The 27505-nt window shown below is 42.7% G+C and overlaps 1 long non-coding RNA gene and 1 pseudogene across 2 annotated transcripts; one reads left to right on the forward strand and one right to left on the reverse strand.

Moving 5' to 3' along the window:
- Positions 1-954: 954 nt before the first annotated feature.
- On the reverse strand, positions 955-9970 carry LOC111857156 (tripartite motif-containing protein 16-like; annotated as a pseudogene).
- A 3586-nt stretch (positions 9971-13556) lies between these two features.
- On the forward strand, positions 13557-21415 carry LOC111857149 (uncharacterized). 2 transcript variants are annotated; one of them, XR_011989838.1, is made up of 6 exons: positions 13557-13710; positions 16449-17368; positions 17512-17623; positions 18547-18666; positions 18974-19168; positions 20272-21415. It is a non-coding gene; the product is annotated as an uncharacterized lncRNA (long non-coding RNA). The 2 variants fall into 2 exon arrangements; XR_011989839.1 differs by having other exon boundaries at positions 18547-18652.
- The last annotated feature ends 6090 nt before the right edge of the window (positions 21416-27505 follow it).

Below are 27505 nucleotides of genomic sequence, written 5' to 3' on the forward strand. Positions count from 1 at the left end.
ACAGCATAATTTATCAGTAACAGCAGACAGGGTCTGACAGGCACACGCATCCATCCACTGACCATGAAGTCAGCATAAGTGTGTCTCAATGTCCCACAGTTTTCCCGCCTCTGTCACCAACAAGCCTTTGTTTTACCTTGATCACTTGGAGGACACTGCAGTTGTGCTTATATTCCTTTATCTGCCTGACAGCTTTTTTATATGTCATTTATTTATCTTAATTACAACACACATTGAATATTTACAGACATAGTGAACAGTGGACAGCACTGAGGGAAGCTAAGGCGTTACACATCAATGCCACCAGATGGCGTTAAATATCCAATAATTACGGAATCAAAGGAACCCATGACTGCCCCCAAAACAAATTAATACACATTCATTCAAAGGTGATACACACAGGTGGGTGTTAGAGGTTGGTGGGGGAGTTAAAGACTCAAAAACCATCTCTCCTGTTGGCCTGCTTACTAAGGACACAGCAGATAATACAAATTGCTGATTTACACTCAGGTGCGGGAAAAAGGGATATTTAGTGACAGAAATGAGGATGGAGGCAGCCAAAGATGTGAAACAGTTTGGTGCAACTGAGCAAATGGCAAAGCCGTAATGTGCACAGGAACTGGAGGAACCAGTGTCAGTGTAAAAGTGACTGCTGGCTGCATAATGTGTTATTCTGTAGCCAAGGGATCATTTTCAACTCCCCGGTTATTAGTGATTGAAAAGCCTCTTTCCAGTGACTTGTGCCAGAATTCTTTTCTTTGTTGTTCACTGTCTTGCGCTTTTCTGAATGGATTGTGTAGGCTCAAGAAAACTACATCGTTCTGTATTTCAGGACAAATCTGCCCAAACATGGGAATCATGTCAAATGCACACATGGCATGACAAATCTGTATCAGTATCAGCAGTCTGCATCGAATCAGATCGGAACTGAAAAAATGTGGCTCAACCAGTCCCTGGCTTTCAGATTTCAGAGTTCTTTTATTGTCACATATAAGTAGTACAATGAATTATTATTTATATGAATTCATCAGTATAGTATCAATCAGTTTGAGAGTATTAAGAAGAGTAATAACAGCAAAGAAACACCAGAGTAGTCAGACACTGCACACTGCACACTGCACTGCAGGTGGGTATAAAGTCCCCCTCAGCCTCGTGCCCTGGGTGCTGTACGACAGTCCAGTCGGACTGGAGCCCCGGCTGGGTCTCTTATACACACCCGCAGTGACAGATGTGACCCGCAGCTGTATGTCTCCCACATGTAATTCCGCCTCCACTTTGCTAAGGTTCTCAGTGCCGGCTGTGGGTCTGAAGCCGCTCGATGCCGCACCGGTAAGGAGGTGACGGCCTGTTATGCCCCCCAGCCTCAGGGAAGCTGTGCTGGGCGCCTGCAAAGCCCCCGCATCATATACACATTATACATGATATAAACCCCACAGCAAACAGAAGGGGGTGTGGCTATTTCAGGGGGGGCGGAGCTCATGAGACACACCCCCTATTCACCTGTAATCAGGGGTTAGACAGGGTACAGGAGCCCTGCTACTGGAGGATTATAGATTGATCCTCTAAGTTACCCCCCCTCCTTACAGCATGGGGGTGTGACTAAATTCCCCTGATCCATCCACCAAACATTCCTGCTCCCAGTGGACCTGCTCACTCTCTACCCTGAAGATAAGAAGTTTCACAGCCACATTGGAGCAGCATCGTGCCTATTTACTAAAGGCTGGGAATTCAAAGGGGGGAGTTTTTTAGGACATCTGTACTACTGTTATTTTATTTATCTGTTTTTGTTTTATAGGAATTTCATAAATCATTTTCTTTAGATAAACTGATTTATATGCTCTAGCTGAATGAACTGCATTTCTTTGTAGTCATTTGCTGTGATCTGACCTTAGATGATTAACTTCAGCTTTATTAAATGATGGTCAGTTTAACTGAGTATTCAGCAACTATCATTCTAGTTTGTCTGAAAATGTTATTTAATGCAAAGCCAGGATAGAGGGGCTCAGTGAACATGGTCTGTACCCTGTGCAGGAGGGTCATTGTGTCAGAGACACTGTAGAAGGACAGAATTCCTGCCCTGTGATCCAGGTACACCCCTATCCTGGTGGAGGGGGGGGGCAGATACCGCAGTGTATTGATTATTGTGCCGGAATGAGTAACTATCAGGATCGCAGTTCAAACACCAGGACCTGTCATTGTGTCCAAGTACACTGTCATGACCCTGTCCTTTCTTGCTGATTCCCTTATATGTGACGCCTATGCCGACCCCAGCCCTACTGAACTCAACCTCCCAGTAGCAGCGCCCAGTCAGACCCTCTGTACACAGCACTTGGATCCATGAGTCAAACCTCTCCTGATGATCAGGATATGACTGTGTCTCTCTCTTCCATGTCATCACTCTGTTCCCCTCAGACAGATGGAGGTGTCTGTTTGCTGTGTTTGGGTCCAGAGTGAGTCGACAGGAATCTGATGGAGAAGAACATCAGAAGAAGATGTTTTTATCTTATTTATTCATTATATCTGAGTGTCCAGCTTTTTGTGCAATTTTATGTGATTTATGGTTTCCCACACCTGAATTAATTTTTCTAGATACACTATATTGCCAAAAGTATTAGGACATCTGCCTTTACACGCACATTAACTTTAATGACATCCCATTCTTAATGCATAGGCTTTATTATGGAGTGCGCCCACCCTTTGCAGCTATGACAGCTTCAGCTCTTCTGGGAAGGCTGTCCACAAAGTTTAGGAGTGTGTTTATGGGAATTTTTGACCATTCTTTCAGGAGAGCATTTGTGAGGTCAGGCACTGATGTTGGACAAGAAGGCTTAGCTCACAGTCTCCACTCTAATTCATCCCAAAGGTGTTCCATTGGGTTGAGGTCAAGACTCTGTGCAGGCCAGTCAAGCTCCTCCACACTAGACTTGCTCATATTATTGTACATTTAATTACGCACACACACACACAGTTCTTACACATAACCACTAACCTATGAAAATCCATGAAAAGCCATCGTGGGGCTTAGGTAAAAGTTCGCAGAAATCGCAAACACTTACAAGAGCAAAGACGCTTCCGATGCGTAGCAATTTATCATTTTCACTGTCTCGATAAACTTTTTAATGAATATATTGTGGCAACGGGCGGACCAAGGCATCGAGGGAAAAGAGACATGGAGACTCGCTTGCCGGGGAGAACACGCTCTTTATTAGTAGCCCTTACAAGGACTACATCAGTGGCCTGTACTACGAAGGGGGTTTAATTAAATCAGACTTAACCCGGAGGTAATTTGCAAATGCGGGGTTGACAAAATCAGGTTGTCTCAATCGGGGCTAAGCAGTACTACAACGCCAGTTAAGAAGTTGATTTGTTACATCGGTGTTAAGAGTTTGTGCGTGTTCACATAAATGGAGTGCGTTCGACAGCGCAAGTCACCGTTTGACTCATAGCGCGACCTCCATATTTCACGGAGGAAGACTGCATGCTAATTATGCAGCGTTATGAGGAGTTTAAATCAACGCTGTAAAGAAAGTCCAATACCACTGCAGCCAACAAAAGCAGGCAGGCTTGTTGGCAACGTATTGCAGACGGAGAAAATGTATATTTATTTTTCATGGTCATAAAATGTGGTCTAAGATATCTCATGACCGATTATTAGACTATGAAGTGTTTTCTTAAAAGAATTGAAATACTGTCAATAAATACAGAGGCTCACAGATGCGACACAATTCATAAGTAAGCCTGTTATTTGCTGTTAAGTAATGTAATGCTCCCTAAAGTTCCATTACTGTGATGTTACTCATAATGTAAACCTATAAGGTTAACAATAACTTAACGGATCCGATTATTAATTACACACGAGGATAGACCGTGTACACACAAGACACAGGTAAACACACGCACAACAATAAGGAATTAACCATTAACAATAACAGCAACAACACAAGGGCTATTTACAACTGCACGTGGGGCCGGCATGCTGGGACAAGCACCCCACCAGTGCTACAATACAAAAAAACGCGACAGAGTGAAGCCACGAAAGTCGAAGCGTGAAGTGGCGAGGGACGACTGTATTATATTATATTATATTATTTTATATGGGACTACTACAAAAAACAAACAAAACTATTTTAATAATGTTATTTAAAAAGAAATTGAGAGCTATTACTGTACCATTTTAATATTGTTTCATTCTCAGTTTGAATATCTCAGGGAACTAAATGTTAAGCAGAATAATATTAAACATCAGCACTTGCATTATAAACAGATTCAAAGGGAAATGATGCAGTTTATGTCAATGTGAAAGATCAGGGGGCAGAGCAAGAGAGAAAGGGAAGTTCATCCAGAAGAAAATGAAACACAATAAAACTCAATCCACCTCATACCGGGAGTGAGAAGTGTGTGTGTGTGTGTGTGTGTGTGTAGAGACTCACATTGTAAGAATTCTGCTCTGGTCCTGGGCACTAGTACTGGTAGGATGGTGTCTTTAGTAACTAGAAGGAGACAGAGAGAGACAGGGATGTGAGTAAAAGGCATTTACTTGTGGGTATGGTGACTGGGTTGCCCTGTTTTACTAGGACAGTTCCAGTTTCAAGATATGCGTCCTGGTAAAGTATTACAATATATCCCGGGTTTGACAGGCTGCCTGTCAAAAGGTTTTAATGTGCAGCAAGCAGAGCTCAACAGACACACATCAAAACATTTCTCACATTAAAGAAAAGCAACATCCTCTATTGCTTGGTTTTGTTGTCAATAACAATTGGCCCCTTAAACTCCCAGGTGGTGCAGATGTAACCTTAAGGCGTTTCCATTGGCCAAGAAAAATATATACGAAACAGATGAGGAGGCTAATCTATGCTGTGAATATCACAAATTAGCCGTCTCAAACAGAAAAGGAACATCAGAAATGCTTATGAAGTATTAAATTCAATTTCAAAATATAGCCGCAGGAAGCGATTATCGGGGTCCAAGCACGATGGCCTGAATAGACACTTTGGCCACATTTAATGTCAAATGTTTCATTACAATATATCTAAAAGAATGCATGGAAGCACCCGGGTTTGTATGGCTTTATATCTACATTACTGTATAAAGGTATATGGTCAATAGGCACTATAGCACTACCATAAGCTCAACCTGTGTTTTTTTCCTGGCCTGAGTAATGGAAGGAATATGGCACCATTACACCAAATTTCATGATTCTAAGTCAAGGGTAATTATAACCTGCTGAAATTTGATGGGCTGTTGTCAGCCATATTTGATGAGCAGATGAATTTTTATTAACTGATTTGTTGGGCCATCGGGCTACAAACAAGCATACAAAATGGAATTTTTTTATGTCCATTGGTTTCCAAGTTATAAGCTATTTTGAGTTATAGTGCCAGTACTGGGTGATTTTTTTTTTTATTTCAAATGTCATACCAACTAGACATAGCAAGTTTGATGAGAATTGGATGCTCCTTTGATGAGAAATAGCTCATGAAGTACAAACAGGCCACACCCAAGAATTGGTCTGTAGTATTGAAACAATTACGCTGACCGAAATCAAACAGACGACTTTCTGTCTATATGGTCTCAAGACTTTGTATGAAACATTTGCAATATTTTTAAGCATGAGCCAGGGAATGTCTGGGTGGAAAAAAACAATTCTTTCTTCTATGACTCATGATTCTGGAGATAAAGGCCAAAACACTGAGCTATAGCGTCACCATCAGGCTGTTGGGTATTGTGCCGGAAGCTTGACAGTCCAGGAGAAATAGGCTGGAATGCAAAAAATGTCACCTTCAGTTCAACTGTAAGTGCATTGTTAGGTGACGTAGGAGATTGTATCCGGTTCCTAATTAGGTTGGTGACAAAAAGAATACCCTCATGATGGAGCCTGTACCTTTTTATCGATTCATTATTGTCGTACGTCTGCAGGACGTCCTTTCTTTCACGGAAAGTGCATGGTCTAGTGCAGCGTAGTGCTGCTGCCATCGTGCAACTCCTAACTGGCTTAGGACTCCTCTCCAGCCCTCTTAAATAATTTAGGAGCTGAGACCAAGTCTTAACACTTAAGAATGTTTATGCATGCCACTTATTCTTAAGTCTGGGAGTAGGAGCAAAATCACGTCACTCTTAGAATTGTGACGCATTTAAGAGTGAAATTTTACTCTGAGAAGTTTTATGCATACTGGCCCTGATTAAAGTTCAGTTTGGGCGTGGCTATTGGCTGTGTGACTAAAACAGGCCTGATTAAGTTCAGTTTGGGCGTGGCTATTGACTGTGTGACTAAAACAGGCCTGATTAAGTTCAGTTAGGGCGTGGCTATTGGCTGTGACTAAAACAGGCCTGATTAAGTTCAGTTTGGGTGTGGCTATTGGCTGTGTGACTAAAACAGGCCTGATTAAGTTCAGTTAGGGCGTGGCTATTGGCTGTGTGACTAAAACAGGCCTGATTAAGTTCAGTTTGGGCGTGGCTATTGGCTGTGTGACTAAAACAGGCCTGATTAAGTTCAGTTTGGGCGTGGCTATTGACTGTGTGACTAAAACAGGCCTGATTAAGTTCAGTTAGGGCGTGGCTATTGGCTGTGTGACTAAAACAGGCCTGATTAAGTTCAGTTTGGGTGTGGCTATTGGCTGTGTGACTAAAACAGGCCTGATTAAGTTCAGTTAGGGCGTGGCTATTGGCTGTGTGACTAAAACAGGCCTGATTAAGTTCAGTTTGGGCGTGGCTATTTGCTGTGTGACTAAAACTGACCTGATTAAAGTTCAGTTTGGGCGTGGCTATTGACTGTGTGACTAAAACAGGCCTGATTAAGTTCAGTTTGGGTGTGGCTATTGGCTGTGCGACTAAAACAGGCCTGATTAAGTTCAGTTTGGGCGTGGCTATTGACTGTGTGACTAAAACAGGCCTGATTAAGTTCAGTTTGGGTGTGGCTATTGGCTGTGCGACTAAAACAGGCCTGATTAAGTTCAGTTTGGGTGTGGCTATTGGCTGTGCGACTAAAACAGGCCTGATTAAGTTCAGTTAGGGCGTGGCTATTGGCTGTGTGACTAAAACAGGCCTGATTAAGTTCAGTTTGGGTGTGGCTATTGGCTGTGTGACTAAAACAGACCTGATTAAAGTTCAGTTTGGGCGTGGCTATTGACTGTGTGACTAAAACAGTCCTGATTAAGTTCAGTTTGGGTGTGGCTATTGGCTGTGTGACTAAAACAGGCCTGATTAAGTTCAGTTAGGGCGTGGCTATTGGCTGTGTGGTAGACAAATGTCAAAGCTTTTTTTGACAATCAGCTCAGGGGTAATACTAATAATACTAGACAACTAGACAACAGTAGTAGGGTATAGTAATAATAACAATAAGAACAACAACAATAATAATAATAATAATTCTTATTATTATTATTACTATTATTAGGTACAATAACAGTCATTTTAACAAACCAATTATCATTTAATATAAAGGTAAAATTATAAAATTTAAATTAATTAAATAAAATTATATTGAATATAAGACAGTGTTCACAATGTTCTTGGATTATATTATTTAGAATAAATGGGATTTCTCTGATCTGGATTTGCAGCTCAATATGGAGTTCAAGTAATGTCTTTCAGAATTAGCCGTAGAGACAAACTTAGCTTGTTCACGCAGAAACAAGGCAGACTGTACTACATGCTCTCTCTGCAAATATTAAATGTCAATATTAACAGGAACAAACACTGAAAATTATTTAACCTGTGTGATGGATTTCTGCCGTTTTCCTTTCACAAACATTCTCCAGCTGACTCTTCAGTTCAGAAAGCACCTTCCTCATGTTCTCAAAATGGCAGTGTGGATTGACAGAGAGTTTGGCTCCAAATCCATCTTCAGGTAGACACTGGTACCTCTATAGACACACAATCTGGTTAAACAGCTTTATAAAAACTCATGGGTAATGACAAACAGGTTGAATAAATACAAATGAGAACATACATCCATTTGAATACTCCAGTTTTCTTATTGTCAAAGTAGCTGTTCTGTTACCTGGAGGAAATGGATGGGATCCTCTGTGTGTGAAAGCTGCTCCAGCTCAGAGTGTCTCCTCTTCAGTTCATCAATCTCCTGCTCCAGTCTCTTCATGTCTCCTTCAGCCTGACTCACTGCAGCTTTCACCTGATCTCTGATCAGCTCTGTTACCTCAGAGCGTCTTCTCTCAATGGAGCGGATCATCTCAGTGAAGATCCTCTCGCTGTCCTTCACTGCTGACTGTGCTGATCTCTGTTGGTGACACAGGGAGCAGAGGACAGTAAATTACAATTGGCCCCTTTTGAGACCCCAGAGAGCCACATTGTACAATAGTGATGTGAGCCGACAGGAGGTATAAAAACAGCACAGGGCTGGGGTTTGAAGCGTCACGATGCTGGATGCCTCAGGTACTGAAACCCAGCCAGCACTGATTGGAAATGATCACTCACTGTCAGCTGCATGGATTTAGTTCATCCCTCCTGTCTTGTGTCTTTGTCCCACCCTTTTTGAAGCCTTTCTAATGCTATGTTGTTCATAAGATCTATTTATTAACATAGAACTTATGAACGATGTGGCGTTAAGACGACTTTGGGAAACTCACCCCAATTCTATTCTCTGTATTTTGCTTAGTTCCTTAGTTGTGGTTCGTTTTGTGGTTTTTGTTAATTCTTTATCTTTCCCTGTTTTTTGGCCGCTTGTGGTCTTTTTGTTTTGTAGTTTTACCCAGTGCGTTCAGTTTCTCTAATAAACCCCTTTGTGTCTTGGAGCCACCAGCGGATCGTCACCTTTTTCCAGCCTGTGCTGTGCTGCACCATAACAGTGACATTAGCATAATCATACGTACTCAAGTCACACAGCTATGGAAGGGTCTCGATTCAACACATTTACCAGGCAGCTGTTACCCTCTCTTCAGGTTCATACTCACTGTGATGGATCCCACAGCCTCTCTCAGCTCCTGTAGCTCCTTCTGTCTCATCTGAATTGTTTGCTGATTTTTTTTCTGTGTTTCATCCATTTTATTCTACATATGTGGGAAAAGATGATGAGAAACTGAGTCTGTTTCAGTACCTGAGGTCATATTCTTTAATCATCCTGTTCAGGGTGTGCTATGCTGACTCAGATAAGCTCCACATGTTTGCCTCACCCAGATAAGTGGTTAAATTTCTCCTTAATCACTTATAGAAATTTTTCAGGAACTCTTTTACATTCGCTTTACGTAACTAGACTTGATCCATGTGTCTTCAAAGTAAATATACTCGCGTTCAAAAGCAGATAACTTTCATGTATACTTCATTTAAAAAATGATATTTAGTTTACATAAGAATTTCTCGTCTTACCTGTATTTCCTCCCTTTGTGCAGCAGCTGAGACTGTATCATGGTCTCTGTGTTTGTCCATGGTACAGAGATAACAGATACACTGCTGGTCGGTACGGCAGTAGATTTCCAGAAGTTTGTCATGGTGGGAACAGACCTTGTCCTGCAGATGTCCAGTGGCATCAGTCAGCTTGTGCTTCTTAAAAGCTGGAGACTCATAGTGAGGCTGGAGGTGAGTTTCACAGTAAGAGGCCAGACACACCAGGCAGGACTTGACAGCTTTCTGTTTTCTCCCAGTACAGACATCACACTCCACATCTCCAGGTCCAACATAATGGTCAGCAGGAGTAGCTACTTGTAGTCCAGTCTTCTTCAGTTTCTCCACCACTTCAGCCAGTATGGTGTTTCTGCCCAGAACAGGTCTGGGTGTGAAGGTCTGTCTGCACTGGGGGCAGCTGTAAACTCCACGACGATCCTCCTGATCCCAGCAGGTCTTAATGCAGCTCATACAGTAACTGTGCCCACAGTTAATAGTCACTGGATCCTTCAGTAGATCCAGACAGATAGAACAGCTGAACTCATTCTGACTCAGTGCTGAACTGGCTTCTGCCATTTTACCATAAACACTAATGGGATTCAGTTTAGTTTTCTCTCACAGTTGTCTGTGTGTGAGAGTGGGAGGAACTTGGGAGGAACTGCAGTAGGTGTGGTTTTGGACTGAGGCCAGACTAAGATCAGACAGGGCAAGAAATGGATTTGGAATATATGAATGAAATAGTACATTATACAAAATATAACAAATAACAAATAAACTCAATATTTATGTAGTGTTTATATGTAAAATTTTGTTTTTAAGAAAAAAAAACACTTAAGTCCTGCTTTCAGATGTTGTGTTACACTGAATTATACTTGGTAGAAGAAAGCTTGTATACAGAGAATAAATATCTCTGTTTCCATCTTCAATCTCACTTTTTGTGTGGTTGACAGATAACCCAGATAAATTTCATGTGTCAATTATCTGAATGATGTAAAGAAGTTTGCAAGGTTCCTTATGCAGAGGGATCCATGTTTATTCAAAACAGAGAACCAGAAGACAATCCAGTGTCATGAAGTCAAAAACCGGATCAGGACAAAGGCAGAGACATAATCTGAACCCTTTAAGCAAAGTCAGTAATAAGAGGCAAAAGGTCAGGATTCATGGGAGTTCAGAACACAGATTAAATCAGGTACAGAGTGACTCACACTACCTCACACCAGGGAAACCTGGCAAGGTTTTATAGATACTGGGGAGATTAACTTCAGGTGCTCAAGAGATTAACTTCAGGTGCTCAAAACTATTATACACAGTTTAATAATATCCAGCGTTATTTAGCTGATGATCAGTGACAATTCTTAAAATGTGATGTATAATCCAGCACCTCCATTCAATGTAAATGATCTCCTCTTAATAACAAAGCAAAGCCATTGACATCATTAGTTATGTCTTTAAATTACATTTTGTCAGATCTGGGGCAAACACTCAAAGACCCAAAATGCAGAGAAGTTGAGTTTATTCAATGTATTGGGCAAACAGAACTGAAATCAGTAGGCAAGTGGACAGGTGGCCACAAGTCCAGAGGGTCAAAGCCGGGGAAGGCAAACCTACAAAGGCACGAGAGACAGGGGATGACGACACCGGGCTGGTCTGAGGGCAACAGGAGTTTGAAGGGTCCATCGCAGATGTTCATGAAGCATAAAATTTGATTTTAAAAAATGTGATGCAGAATCATATGACTATTCGTGTGTTTGTTCCCTGCTGATCCCTCAATGATGATCACGAGAAAATTCAGTCATGAAACAAAAATTTTGAGTTTGAACCCCAACTTCTTTTCCCACTGTTGGGTGGCAAAATATACCAAGGTGGACCTATGCCAAACACCCTCTGAAATTTATTTATGGCTATGGGTCTGACACATACACCCATGCTACACAGTGTCTCAAGTTGGGACTTTAAAAATCTGGTCACCATAGTTGTGGAAGATGGATCTCACTCAATGTGGAGTCTACAGGTTTAGGGTATTATTATTATGAGGGACAGTAACATGCATTTCAACAAAACACCTATCATTCCACATTAGCCATAATACAAAGTTCACAAGGTTTGTGGATTGTGCCTGGTTATGGGTGTGCGGCCTATTCTATTACAGCAAGAGGTGGCCTCATCTGGGCTATGAACAGGAGACCCTGGCGAGGTGGCGTTCCCTGGGCCAGGCACTTGGGACTCAGTGGAGGTCTTTCTGGACCTGATACTGGATGCACGCTCCCTTTAAGGCAGGGCTATTCAACTCACGGTCCTCAAGGGCCAAGCCCTGCTGATTTTCCAGCCTTCCTTCACCTGTCAGTCAGGTGTGAAGCCTCTGACCAATCAGAATCAGTGATTATTAAACTAACTACCTGGGAAAACTGAAAACAAGGCTTGGATTTGGAATCAAAGGCCTGGATCTTGGGGCTTGAATGAGGTCTCTCCTAGGCTGGGGAAAAATTTCATATTTTCATGCCGACATCTGAAGGCTAAGTCCTCTTCTTCAGCTTGGTTTCTAGCAGAAACATTTCAGGCATTACATCAGGTTCTCTGAGGGATTTTATGGTCTGGTGGGGACTGCTTCCTGGGGTGGGAGAACTCACTTCCTTATTCACGGGTCTGTGGATACAGGGAGTGACACCCACCAGACGACTTTACAACACATCTGAAACCATGCCAGAGATGCAGAGAACTCATCCCTTTATTGCTGAGTCTGTGAGACTCCATATCTCAGGGTAGAACCAAACCATGACTTCTGACTTCATGACCCATCTCCCTGACCAGTGCGCCACTGAATCAGGTGAGGTGATGTTCCCCTTTGGAGAACCAAGGGGTTCGTTAGGCTCACCCAGGTCGACAAATAGAAACAGATCCTTCCCACGAGCGTGGATCTGTAATACAGTGCCAATGTGAAGGACAAAGACCTGGAATGGACCTCTTTCCCAAATTCACAGTGGAGAATGTTCCTTCACCCACCCCCACACCACAGCGGGCCCCATGATCACTGCTGTGTTTGAAGTGAGGAATTAAATCTTCATTAACAATCTTAATTAGTCTTCGATTTTCTCAGGGAAACTTGACAGAGAATCTTTAGTGCGGTGGAGAGAGAAATTAGGTGTAGGAGAATGGGATTGGCTGGGGAATAGGAGAGGGATAGAGCCTGGGCAGATGGAAGAAGGAAAACAGGAAGGTGGAGGGCCATAAACAACTGATTGCAAATCACAAGTAAGAAAATTACAGGACTTCCTTGCTTAGCCAATCAGAGGGGGGCGCTGCAGACACAGGCCCAATAAGGAGTGACAAGTTATGATTGCTGGAGTTGCTCGTTTGTCCTCAGTAACCGAGCAGGAAGTCACAGGAAGAAATGAAACTTAGCAACTACATGTTATTGGCATTTTAAAAGTATCAATTAACCATGGATTTTCTCTTTCTCTCTCTCTCTCACACACACACACACACACACACACAAACACCAGGGCACCTACACACTCACACAGCGGCAATAAATAGTGCCACAGAATGATTAAAAAACATCATACAGAGCCAACCCCAGCAGGAGTTAGTATGTGCAGCTGTCTGTTAGAGATTCATCTTCATGTCAGTCCCTGGACGTCATGAACTCTGGACTCTCCTGAGTCAGTATTTCTGTGGACCGGAGGTCATTGCTACAGATATTGTTCATTTATGTTTATATTTCCCTCTCAATTAAATTAAAATCACCAGACACTGACGTGTATATCTGTCACGATCGGCACAGGGAACAGGCGAAGGAAACCGTGGATACAAAAAAGGGATATATTTGCGGGGCAACACACGCCAGAACACACACAACGTTAATGACTGGACTGGGGAAACGTACTCGAACGCGGACTGAAATACACAGGATTAATCACAATAACGAGAAACAGCTGGTGAACACGGGGAATCCACACGGGGTAGATGAGGGGGCGTGGCACACGAGAGGGTAGGACGAGCAGGGCATGACAATACCTTTCATAAAACAACACCAGTTGTTGTACTTTGGCCCCACACATGAATTCCCACCCTAGGCTCTCCCATGCAGTATTTGAGAGGATTTCCTCCCCCAAGCCAAAAAGGTGGGGTTATGTGAACTGGAATTTCTAAACTTCTTTCATTAACCAATACTGCTTGGATATGTGGTCATGGACGGCAGGTTGATAAATGTAAAGTGTTAAAATTGCGTAAGATGGTAATGAACGCTAATTCCAACGTCAACCACAAGGGATTTGATTACGGAATGACGTTAACCAGCGAACCATAGTGTGAGGCGCGTTTCGTTCACCATAATCTATTCTTATTGAATGGAAATTATGCCTGCACTGACAGCATTGGGTAAGTTAAAAACAACGCGCTGGGACCAGGGGAGGGGGGACTAGCACTTAACGATTAAGTACAGCATTAGCTAGGCTACCATTACATTCACCAGTTTGCAGGGTGTCCACAGAGCATTAGAAAAGTCTTTTCAGTCGCCCATAGTCCAAAGATATTAAATGGATAATTCCAGAAACAGGGCTAGACATAAGGATTTAGGAGGGCACAGCCACTTTGGCCTTAGCTATTCATATTTTTTCTAGGGCACAAGGCCATTAAGCCTGGGCACAAGGCCAAAATCTGGAGTAAATCCAGGGCACCAAGGCCACATATCCGAGGCTCGCAGACTATGTAGTAATTTGACAATTTCCAAAGCTTACATTAATTAAGTATTTGGACCACCTATCTAATTTCTTGGTACAAAGAAATATGAGTCACTGGGTATCTTTTCCTAGTGCACTGCACCACCAATTCAAATTAGAGCTTTGGTCATAAATCTTTTTCTCGAATTTTGATCATAAATTTTATTAGCTAGTGTGCAGTGGTATTGTTTTTTGTGAAGTCATTGACAAATTAAAAATTTTAATTTGAAAAAATGTTTTTTTCATTTATTTAAATTTCATAGGACACCTCGGGCCTTGTGGAGGAATTTTATTTCCATAAAGGATGCATTTTTTTATTTTCAAAAAAGCAGAAACTTTCCAAAAAGGCATTGGGCCAATACTGAGTCACTAATTACCAATTACTGTAATTACCAAGTTTAGACAACCTACGCAATACGACCTTCGATTTGAGACAGAATATATATTTATAGATATATATAGCTTTATTTCAAAAAACAAAATCCAACAATAAAGGAGCCGTCAATATTTTTGTATTTGTTTGCTCAGAACACCCGTATTCTTTTAGTGTACATGACAATTGACTTGACGTTCGTTTTTTGCACACTGCACGCTACCAGTCCTATATCCTCCCAGCAGAGCTTGGTACTTCTCTGAGTCAAATCTGCTTTGCCTCGGCAAATGTTTTTTTACAACACCATCTGACACTTACCTGAACAAAGTAGATAATTTGCAACATTTTGCGGCAGTAGCCGCGAGTTCAGCTTGCTTTCTTTTACGTTCTCGATCTTTGCGAGGCATGGTGACAGCATAAGCAGCAGACGACAACTACACGATGATTACCGAAGAGGACACCTATCTGTTATTCCGAAACCGTCGGATGGCTTTTCCAATCAAAAACGTAACCCCCGATGATGCACCATTGTCATTGCTGTGGCTCCATAGTAGGCTGGACGATACATACCGTACCAGCCAATCATGCGACGAACACATGATCGTATTAGTCCAGAATTCATTGCGGTTCATTCAGTAGTTGGGAATTACGAGATGTGCGGGTCGACCTCGTTTCTCGTATCGAAGGTTGGGTTCGGGTTCGGGTTCGGGTTCAGTACAGATGCATCGATTGTTGACGAGGTAAAGTGGACCGTGTTGTGCGCAAGTCTTTTGTGTAATGAACGTTACTTTCGGTAAAAAGGGGGCATACGGCCAGACAAACATTAAAGGCAGGCCAATCTTGGCCGTAAGGTACTTCAATTTTGAGGAGGCGTGCGGCCAATTTTGAAAGGCACGACGGCCATTGGCCGCGGTGCCGCGGCTTATGTCTAGCCCTGCAGAAATAATTCCTAAGTTTTAAATTGCACGCCATTCTGAGTACCATGATGAAATCTCGTGCCATCCCGCCTGGGGGTGCGTTTCCCGTACAACGACGGAGGTTAGCATTAATAATGCATCCTATTATGTTAGTTAAAATTATCCATTTCCTCAAACCACCATACCTAGCTGTTAATTAATACCACCGTGGTTTGAACCACGCCAGTTCAAACTACAATGGTTCCAGGTGTATTTGGTCTTTCACTGCGGGTCGCGCGCAAAAACTCACGAGCTTCGTAGTATTATTTATAAATACGATGGTTGTGCCGAAACTACATTATTTATTGTGTCAGTAATAATAATATTAAACTCAAAAATAGCAATGGCGTCAAAATATGATACGCTATTTGCAGTTGAAAAAATAGAACTTTTAGCTATGACCGTACATTTTGTGAAATACGCTCTATCTGTAATTACGCTGATAATTATTATTTCTTTGTGTTTCAGTCACATTACAAACACTTGCAAATTCTAGGTCCGATGTTGCCTGTGTAATAATTGGAATCTGTTTTATTTTAGTTAAGTGGCAGAGCACCACATCAGCAGGGGGCGCTAATGTATATATTAAGTGTTGTAAGCTGCTGCTTTTTCCTGCGCTATCGTTGTTGCTGGGAATTCTTTGCCCGGTTGTCTGTCCTGGGTAATGGTGAATCAATAAAAGGGCTGTTCAGGAGCGCATTTTGGGTCCCTTACCTCCAGTTATTACAGCTTACGGTATGTTAGTGGCTCAGTGGAATAGACGCGTGAGCATAACACCCAACCACGACAGACGTAATTTCTCGAGTACACAGTAATGGGTTGGTATCCGACCGCTGATACGTTTCTTTCTTCTCTTTCATTATGGCAACGACACCTGTCAGTGATTAAGGATTGATTAGTTAAAGTTCTGTAATGTTTGCTTAAGGCATCCGTTGTCTCTATGAAGGTATGGGTGTAATGAAGACATATGGCACAGCACCAAAAGCTAGAAATACACAAATGTACATATTGAGGGGATAGTAAAAGCTGTCCCTCATCATGCTCTGTTTTTCTTTCCTTTACCTCCAGATGAATACTTAAGTAAATTAGGAAATCTGGCACGGGTGGGAAATCATGTGTTTCTCATACATGCTCTACACTAAAGCCTTGTGTTAAGAGCGAAGAGGTCCTATACGCCAAAGTAAAAATGGCACAGGAACATAAGCCTCGATTTACAGCCATAGAGCTTGCTGTGTTGGTGGATGAAGTGAAAAGGAACAGGGCAGCTATTTCTCAAGGCTGAAAAATGCCACAAGAAATGCTGACAAGGAAAAAGCTTGGGAGGAGATCATGGAAAAAATTATGTGGGCCATGGGTGTGAGGGGGAAGTGAAGGGACTATGCCAGTGTCACCGAAAGGAAGGCTGCAGCACTCAGGAGGGAACAGGAGAGGATTGGTGGTGGGATCACCAGTCTGCCTCCTCTCACTCCAGGGGAGGAACGATGGTTGGCCATCCCAGGACCAGAGGCAATTGACAGAGCCCTGGGGGACACAGATGTCTTTGGTCTACACACTTCCCAAAGGTCTGTGTTTTTCACCCCTCGGTCACCACATCTGGGCCCAGCAACATCTCACCCCTCAGGCCTACTCCGCCGGGGGCCCGCTCCACGCCGGCCATGCCTCCTCCGGGGGGCTGCTCCACGCCGGCCATGCCTCCGCCGGGGGGCCGCTCCACATCAGGCCCCCTTGTGCATGGCCATCCTTCCATTAGGGCTGCAGTTTCCCCTGAGTCCCCCGAATCCTCCCAGTCTGGGAGCCCACCTAGCCCCATCCACCCCACTGCCTCGCCACGGCGGCCGCCGCACACCCTCCGGCGCAGAAACATTCACTGCCAGTGCAGTAAAGACCTCCTCAGGTCTGAGGGGGAGAAATTATCTATTTTGAGGGGCATCAGGGAGAAACTGGCAGCCCCGAGGGAACAGAAAGATAGACGCCATGAACCTCTGATAGTAAGGTCATATTACTATTTATTAGCATTACACAGTGTGCTGATTACCTAAAGCGTACTTCTATTTTCCTTTAACAGACCCCGAGTGATCATTCCTACCATGACCCCACCACTTTTTTTTTTCTTTTTTATTGTGGTCAACAGACCTGGATATCAGGCCTACATGCCTCCCAAAGTCCAACCCCTCGTCCCTGTCATGGGAGGTAGAAACAGACAGTCTGGCCAACAGGGCTCTGGAGAAGCAGTGTTGCATAGTGTAAGTAATGAATGCATTTCTACACCTGTATCCATTAAAGTGACGGCATACAATAATTTACCACTGATAGAAGCATTTTTGTTATAGTCAAGTAGTATTACTATCATTCTAAAATTAATTGTGCTGGTATATGGTCATATGGTGGATAGAAACACACCTGTGTTCCAACTAACCACCCAGGCTATGCACCTTGCTGGTCTGTGGTCTGGGTCAGACCACCCTGCAAATGTCATCACCAACTCTCACCAAAACACTGCAGCTAGCATGACAGCTAGCATGCTACCAAGCCTTTCATCAGTGCCATCTGTGCTGTTGAAGTTTGTAATAATGTTTTGTCCATTCCTGATGGTTACTTTGAATGTTGCATAGTGTGACTTTCATACAGCAATGTCAATATTCTTTGAGCAACTTGACATTAAGTATTTGACTCCACCCTTCCACCGTGGTACTGGATTACAATTATGGGCAAATTGTGTAGGCCTAGGTAGGAATCACTTTCAGATAGAGTCAAGCAGAAGAAGCAATAATCTTGGGAGAAGATGAGAATGCTGCTACTTTTCTTTCAAAATGATCAGTCACAGTTCAACAACATGATTAAGTATTTAAACCAGATATACTGTTTCAACAGGTGTTAGAAATGTGTCAAATAAATGTCTACGTTAAGTAGTCCACACCACTTTACTCCTTAACTCAAAAATGACTGCTGCTAATAACAATTCCATCTATATAGATATGGCCACCAATGACAAATGCCTTTCAATCAACTCCAAGTAATGAGTCATTCCCTGGTCATTATAAATGATGTGGGAACATGTGAGAGCCGTAGGCCAATGGCAACATTGCATATTGTATTGAATCACCATTGCAGGTGTATATGCATGCATTTATACATACCACTTTTGACTCCTTTGAGGTCCTTTCAGATGACACAATTGTCTGAAAGCATCGCCTCACTTGGACCAAGATACAGGAGTTGCTGGATTTTGTTCAGCCTCATCTCGAATCCCCGACCAGCAAGGCACCACTGAGGTACCCTGAGCATGGTACCGTCCCCAAGCACTGCTCCCCGGGCGCTGAATTAGCTGCCCCCTGCTATGTCACGAAAGTCACATATGGGTTAAATGCAGAGGACACATTTCGTTGTTGCGCACTGTGTGCTGTGCTGTGGTGTGTTAACAATGACCACTGATCACCAAATTCTAAATTTTAAATTCAAAATTCTCATCAGGCCCTCTAGGTGTAATTTTGCCTTAAGTCCAAGTGTCCAGCATTTGGCTGCACTGTGCTTTTATGCCTCCGGTAGCTTCTTAGAGGTGCTGAGATACTGAGAGATGGCCTTGGTCTCAGCAGAGCTGTGACAGCTGTCACCCAGGTGCTGTTAAAGGTCCCTCAGGGGATGGATGACCCCTTCAGCCACAGTGGAGTAGATCACCTGAGCAAACCAAGGCTTCCACAACATTGCTGGCATTCCCCGAGTCACTGGCGTGATCGATGGTGCCCTCAAACCAATGGCCAGGCCAATCTTCCTGTACCTGTTGCAAAAAGGTTAGTACTTCTACTAACAGTCTTCTTTTTGTGACCATGGGGCCAGTTCAGCAGTGCTCTTTTAACAAGGTGAGCAGTTGTGAGCAGAACACTGTGCGCATGTTCAACACACTTTCAATAATGAGCATACATGGATACTCTTTAGTGAACATCATTTAATACAACTTAAATTTATTGGCTTGTCATTAGGGCAAAATTTAGATATTAAACGTTTGTGTTATGTGGGGAATGGGCACGGAGCGGAGACAGAGGAGCAGGAGTCCAGGAAGTCGGGGAAATTAGGGATTTATTGGGGAAACAAGGGTTTTACTGGGGAAACAGTCAGGCACACGGGACAAAACAGGTAGCAACATCAATGACAGGACTGAGGGAAGACGAACAGGGAGGTACTTAAATACACCAGACTACATTGAACTAATCTAGACACAGCTGGTGACACGGGGATTCCACACGAGGCAGCGAGGGGGGGCGTGGAACACGGGAAGATCAGACGAGCGGGGCATGACAGTTTGAGACCACTGTTTGAATTCATTAAGCAAGTAGGTTTGTGTGCAGTTTCACTGACAAGTGGGATATGCTGCCCATACAGTGTTTTTCAGCCTCGGAGGTTGAAAGCCAGAGCTGGGAATGATGTCACACCCAAGTTAACAACCTTCTAGTACAACAAGTCTGAAAGCCATTTAGCAGTACCAGCTCTAGTCAGGTTCATTATTAGCTGTTGTTCGAAATACCATTTGACCACAACACATTACTTGGTATTTTGCATATACAAATACCATAGCAACATGTCCACAGATAGAGGTTGGACAATACTGTGTGTGTACAACTGATATAATGAGACACAAATCAGACATAAGTGCTAATAAACAGTATATAACTACGGCTTTCACTTCTGTTGATGGGTGCAGCCCATTTTTTTCCTCTAAGGATAAATCTTGGTGTTTCACAAATCTCATTCTCATTGATTTATAGTAAAACCTTTGTTAAAATGCCTGTTATTGTCCTCATAATAATACCCTAGAGTTGTCTCCACAGTGAGTGTAGTCCATCTCCCCTAAGTAAATCCCATTCACTCACATCCCTGTTTCTCTGTCTCCTTATAGTTACCAAAGACACTGATCTACTGGTATTAGTGCCCAGGACCAGAAAAAAATTGTTACAATGTGAGTTTATTCACACCCGCACGTGTGCGCGCGCACGCACGCACACACACACACACACACACACACAAAATAATAATGCAACACAAAAAACATGTGAAGTGTAAAGTGTTTTGTTTTGGAATTATTTAAATTTACTTAGCAAAGGTTCATGCGACTAATAACACTGTTACGTCAATACCGCAGTAAAGACCAAAAATGTTTTCTGTGGCACTGTAGTTTTCTTTTAGCATGCTGCCACCTTGTGGTAAAAATTGAGTGCTTCACTTTAATAAAAATCAATAAAATCGCATTCCAGTGTTTCTCAATGGGCAAAAGAAAAAACAATGATGTAGAGAAATATATTTCACCTGCCAATCGCTACTGAAAATCTCCCTCTTTCTGACGCCAGTGAGCTGTGCTGTTCTCCAACATTTCCAACATTCACAGCCAATGAGCTCTGCCATTGCCTAAAATTACCCATCTTTTACCTGCCAATAACTGCTGAGATTCTCCATCTTTCTGCCAAGAAAAATTCACAACCAATGAGCTTCCAAAATCTCCCATCTCAGCTAATTAATGCTGAGAATCCCCATCTTAAGGTTGCGAGGTACCCAAGTTTTAAGTGTTCTCATGCACTTTTTTATAATATTGATGATTTTCACTTATGTAATGCATTCTTTATTTACAGTAGCCTATAGTAACATGCTATGGGTGTCTCTTGATCAGTGAGTATTCTCCAGGTTCTGTAAAAATATTGTAGTTAAGACCACATTATGGGTTTGGACTCAATTTCGTAAGCATTTTGGAATCCAAACTTTACCAGTGTCAATGCCTCTCTGCAAAAACCCTTCATTTCCTCCCTCGTTGAATGATGATGCATTTGAATTTTGGTCACAAAGAGGTATCGTGACTATTACAGATTTATTTGCTGAGGGTGTTTTTGCGTCTTTTCAACAGTTAGCTGATGGGTTTGGTCTTCCATCCTCTCATTTATTCCGATATTTTCAGGTGAGGGACTTTTACAGGAAAGTATTTAATAGCTTTCCAAATATCCCACCAGACACGCCTATTGACAACATCCTTAAGATATCCTCTACGCTAAAAGGTACTATTTCCACAATCTATAATTTAATATCTTCTCTTTGTTCTACCTCAAGCCAGACGTTAGAGGCACTCTGGGCTCAGGATTGACATGTACATTCCTCCTCGATATGTGCTAGGAATGGTGTTATTCAGTGTAAACTCTTATACAGAGTTTACTGGACTAAGTCTAGATTAGCCCGTGTCTATCCCAATATTGACCCTTTGTGTGATAGATATCGGAAAAATCATGGCACACTGATCCATATGTTTTGGTTATGTGCATCTCTGCACACATATTGGATCTTTGTATTTACTACACTCTCTGATGTTTTGCAAATAATATAGGCTTAATAGTGATCAGATCTGATGACACCCGTGCTAAGACTTATACACTGATTGAGCGACCTGTAGCATGTTATTGTTGGCTACTGTAAATAAAGACAAGTCACCTTAGTACATGAGGACAAATCATCTTAGTGTGAAATCCACAGCAGCATGCATGACGAGCTCCAAACAAGGTTGTCTGTCCCCTTTGTTGTATTGTTCTGCTTCATCATTTAACGTGGGGAAGGCACACATAAAAAGAGAAATCAATCAACTGTCTATTAGGCAAGGAGGCAGATTTACTGATAACACTTTACGTGATGGAGCACAGGTACTTAGTACAAATCATGATAAAAATCATGAACAAAAAATATAGTTCCTACTTGAGATAAAAGATGCATCACGTCATGAACAAGTATGACATCAGAATTCCACTTGTGTTATTCATGACTTGTTCCTTCAGTATTTCACAAAGTATTACAGCATTATCAGATATAGTAACAAATATAGTATCTGCTTGAGATAAAACATGCGCCATGATTCATTAATGATGAATTAACATGAGATTGGAACATAACTAAGATTTTTTTTTTCTTCCATGGTTTATTTAATTTTTCTTACATATATTCAACAAACTGGTTGTAAAGAAAACCAAACAAAGCAAAACAAAAACAAAAAAAAGGTCTCAAGTACATAGAACACAGACATTAATGAACAAGACATGTTCCTCCTTTACAGGTTAAACATAATAGTATTAGTCTACACTTGACCGAAGTATTCTGCTTACAAGGGAGGTTCTGGGGGTTCTAAAGTGAGGGATTCAGTACGATGAGAAAGGGGCCGCCATACTCTATAAAAGTGGGTCAAACACCCATTAACAGAGTAACGTATCTTTTCCAGCTTAGAAAACATCAACTCATCCCTTATCCACTGTGTATGAGAAGGCGGGTGTGATTTCTTCCAAGTAATCAAAATAAGAAGCCGAGCAACTAAACAAAGAAAGGCTACAAAATCTGATTTAGATTTGGACATTTGAATACAGTCTGGTAAAACTCCAAATAGAGCTGTAAGTGGAGATGGCTCAAGGGTTAAGCCTAGTCTTAAGTATTTTAGCCCTGATGCTAATCTTTAAGTCAAGCCGCAGGTAAACTTCACTCAGCCCTTGATCTTTTCAATAGCTAGAAACTCTCCTGAGCATTAGCAAATGAGTGATATAAATCTTGCTTTGTTTATTAATAGTGTTTTTTTTTCCCCATTTCAGCACTTCTGTAGACGGCTACTTCTGTCCTTGCGATGTCCGCCGCAACAGGCAGTGCAGGACCACGAGCCAGTTCAGTGTTCCGTAGGCCAGCAAGTTCAGGCCCCACTGCAGCAGCAATTTGAGTCACCTGTCCCAGTCATGTGCACAGTCCACTGCATCAGCATCACCCTCTGCTCAGAGCCTGCCCAGCCCCAGCTTAACTATGGGAATGGTAAAGATTGACTCTTCTTGTGTGCCACTGCCCCTCTACCATATTCCGGCCCCCAGCATCAGTACCACTTGGCACTGGCTAAAAGGAGGACTGTCGCTCCACACATAGACACTCCTTTAGCACACTCAAGGTTATCAGTACCAAGGCAAATCTGCCCAAGGCTCCATCTTCATGACGGGAAAACCTCAAATCCCTGCTGCTAAACCTATTGCTCCTGTAACCCCTCCCCGACTGAACCAAGGCACATACACAATTGCCATAGCCAGTATTATGGATATATTTATTGTCCTCATCATGCTAGCATGCTGTTTGAGCAGTGAAGGGAGGACATGTGCAGGAAGAGGGCAGAGAAAAAAAATGTATATTCATTCATTAACTTTTCATGTAGTTTTTAATTTATTACATATATAGCGATTCTACCTTGTGTGTTTTTTTTTTGGCCCCAACGAGGATTGCCTCAATTTTATAAAAATCTGTAAATGAAATCAAAAAAGTAAAAAAGCCAAGTGTCTTTTTTGGTTTGGTTTGTTCCAGGTTTGGTTTGTATCCAGGTTCTGTAAAAATATTGTAGTTAAGACCACATTACGGGTTTGGACTCAATATCGTAAGTTTAAGGTTATTCTCATAGTTGGGATTTGGGCTATGTCCACAGAAATGAATGGAGAGTTCCCATAAAGATATGAATATATTTGTGGACTGTGTGATTAAAAACCTGTTACTTTGATGTAGTGGGGACCATTTTTTTGGTCAATTTTATTGCCATAAAAAAAAAAACAAAATGCCAAAAGTCTTGTATTTTGTTTGGTTCCTTATGCTTAAGATTAGGGCTGGGTAGGGTTATTCGGTTGTGATTCTTTGGTTGTGGAGTGTTACGATACATCTCAAGAATACATGAAGTTCGTGCTGGGTCAAAGCAGTTCTCTTGGAGCACTTCAGGGAATGTTTAAACATTTCCACACAACATTCTGCAAGGCCATTTATGGCAGGATTGAATGGTGTAGATCATATGTGCTTAATTCTGTTACTCTTCATTGATGTCTAACTCATGTGATGTGAACTGTGGGCCATTGTTACTCACGAAGACATCAGAGAGGCCAAAGTGACTGAATAACCCTCACAACCACCATGAACATGTGGCCTTGGAAAGGTGTTTGCTTGTACTTTCTTTGGAGACTTGTGAAGACCATGCACATCAATGATATGGCCTAAGTACTCAAGCGAATCTTCAAGGCGTTGAAGGACTGCATCCAAAATCTTAAGGTGCTGGAGAAGATTTTGTCCCATGACCAAAATGTCATCCAGATAACAGTGGACATTTGGAAGACCTGGTCTGTGGCTTGTTGAAACATTGCTGGTGCTGTTGTGATTCCAAAAACAAGTTCATTGTAGCAGAACAGTGTCATGAATCCAGGCGGGTTTGGGGCGGGCACAAATGATGGACGACCCACTTGCAGCTCCAAGGACCAAAACGGGGTTTATTAAATGAAATAAAAGACATGAGAAAACACTAACAAAACAAAGGACCACGAGGGGTCAAAAGTTCATGGGAATAAACAAGACTAATAAAAACAGGGCAGGTTAGCAGAATACACATCCAACAATGAGAATCTCAAACATCTAACAATGAACCACTGGGGAACTGGACAGAAGCAGGGACTACAATACTAAGAGGTAACGAGACTAACACTGGACAGGTGAGGCTAATTAACAGACTGGGAAAACAGGGCACAGATGAAACGAATTAACTCAAGTAAGTAAAACAGGGAAACTAAGAGCTAAGCAAGGAAACAGTGGGGAAAGCTGACAGGTAAAGACAATCAAGAGCAAAAACTGAATACAAATGAAACACAGGGATTAGAAAAGTGATACAATTGAAACACAAGGGAACAAAACCTACAAAACTTCAAAAGCAGAGGAGGCGGGATTCTAACATAAGACAGGGGATCACAGGCAGCCACATGCTCAATGCGTTGAGCCATGTGACTGAACAGGGAATGGGGGAAAACACAAAGACTGACTGACGAGGAGGAGGCCACAGGACAGGAATTGGATGGCAACGAGGAAGGGAGTGCAGGACTGGAGGCTGAAGAGGAGGGGACTGCAGGATGGAAACAGGAACTGGAGGGTGACGAGGAGGAGAGACCTGGGTCTGGGCAGCTGGCCCGACTGGTGTGTCCCCGTCTCCCCTTTCAGGAGACAGAGAACCGACCTGGTCCTCCATTGGGCCTCCACCTGCGCCATGCAAGGTCCGCTTGGCTGGAGGCAGGAGCCTGAAATTTGGGCCTTGGGGCCAGGATGGCCTTGGGTGGAGATGCAGGGGCAAAGTCAAGATGCATGGCCCCCTGTGGGCCAGGCGCGGGCAGAGCAGACTGTCCAGTTCCCCAGTGGTTCATTGTTAGATGTTTGAGATTCTCAGTGTTAGCTGTGTATTCTGCTTACCTGCCCTGTTTTTGTTATTTGCCTTGTTTATTCCCATGTACTTTTGATGCCTCGTGGTCATTTGTTTTGTTAGTGTTTTCTTGTGTCTTTTAGTTCATTTAATAAACCCCGTTTTGGTCCTTGTAGCCGCAAGTGGGTCATCAACCATTTGTGCCTGCACCATGCCTCGTCCCCGCCCCAAACCCGCCCGGATTCATGACAAACATGATCCTTTTGATGTTATGGTGGTCAGGTATTTTTGAGATTGTTCTTCTACTGGCATTTGCAAGTATGCATGGGACAAATGCAACTTGCTGAAATACTGCCCCCTGTAAATGGTGCAAATAGATCCTCAATTTGCAGAATCAGATAATTCTCCACAGGCAGAGTAGGGTTGATGTTCACGTTAAAATTTCCTGATGTCTCTATTCTTTTTAACAACTGCCACTATGGACACAGCCCATTCACTGAACTTGACAGGGGAGATAATGCCCTGTTCACTCATCCGGTCAAGCTCAGCTTCCACTTTTAGTCTTAGTGCATAGGGAACAACTCTTGCATGGCTGATGATGCAGTTTCAGAGTTATGGCAATGTGTGGCACATTTTCTAACTACCCTCGCCTGTTCCCTATTACACGTGATCCCTAGTGTTTGGCTAATTGTTATAGCCCACACCTGTCCCTCATGTAGCCATTGTCATTAGTGTACAGTATATACACTATATGGACAAAAGTATTGGGACACACCTCTTAATCATTGAGTTCAGGTGTTTCGTTCAGACCCATTGCCACGGATGTATAAAATCAAGCCCCTATCCATGCAGTAAGGTTTACAAACATTTGTGAAAGAATGGGTCATTCTGAAGAACTCAGTGGATTCAAGTGTGGTACTGTCATATTAAATGGCCAAATGGGGAAAATACACATGAGGCAGGGCCAGATGCGCACTGACACTGGGCTCTGTCTGCTACTGAATTTCCCGCTAGTAAGTGTAGCTGAATAGTGTTTAATGCACCTGAAAATTGACGAAAAACTTTCTCACTGTGTGTCCTGTGTTGTCTAGATGTGAGTGGCCTCTATACAGCAAATGATAGCATTATCCACTCTGAAATTGGTCTGATATGCGAATTGAAAGGGACCATTTCTAGGGAGAAGCACCATGCTGGTTAAGCCACTGAAAAAGACTGGACTATAAGCAACTATTCCTTCTGACCATTATGTTGGAACTGGAAATATGGAATATGATGTCTGTACTAAGGAGAAAACAAAAAGCTGTCAAGTCCTGACTGGTGTGTCTGGCCTCTTACTGTGAAACTCACCTCCAGCCTCACTATGAGTCTCCAGCTTTTAAGAAGCACAAGCTGACTGATGCCACTGGACATCTGCAGAACAAGGTCTGTTCCCACCATGACAAACTTCTGGAAATCTACTGCCGTACCGACCAGCAGTGTATCTGTTATCTCTGTATGATGGATGAACACAGAGGCTATGATACAGTCTCAGCTGCAGTAGGAAGGGAGGAGATACAGGTCAGGGCAGAAACTCTTATCTTAACTGCATATTATCTGCTCTGACTACGAACAGATTTTTCTTTTGTTTCATTTTACATAACAAGATCAAATCTGATTATGTAAAATGAAAGTAAAAGGAAAAAGCACAGAAGATCCATCCATCCATTAATTTCCTGCTACTTATCCAGGACCAGGTCATGTGGGGAGCAGTCTAACCAGGATGTCAAAGATCTCCCTCTCCCCAGCAATCTCCTCCAGGTCCTCTTAGGGGATACCAAGGTCACCGGAGACATTTAATCTCTCCAGTGTGCCCTGGCTCTGCCTGGGGTCCCCTCCTAGTTGGATATACCTGAAATACCTTTACAGGGAGTTATCCAGGAGAGATCCT

Source organism: Paramormyrops kingsleyae, chromosome 4 (assembly GCF_048594095.1).
Source record: "Paramormyrops kingsleyae isolate MSU_618 chromosome 4, PKINGS_0.4, whole genome shotgun sequence".
Lineage (NCBI taxonomy): Eukaryota > Metazoa > Chordata > Actinopteri > Osteoglossiformes > Mormyridae > Paramormyrops > Paramormyrops kingsleyae.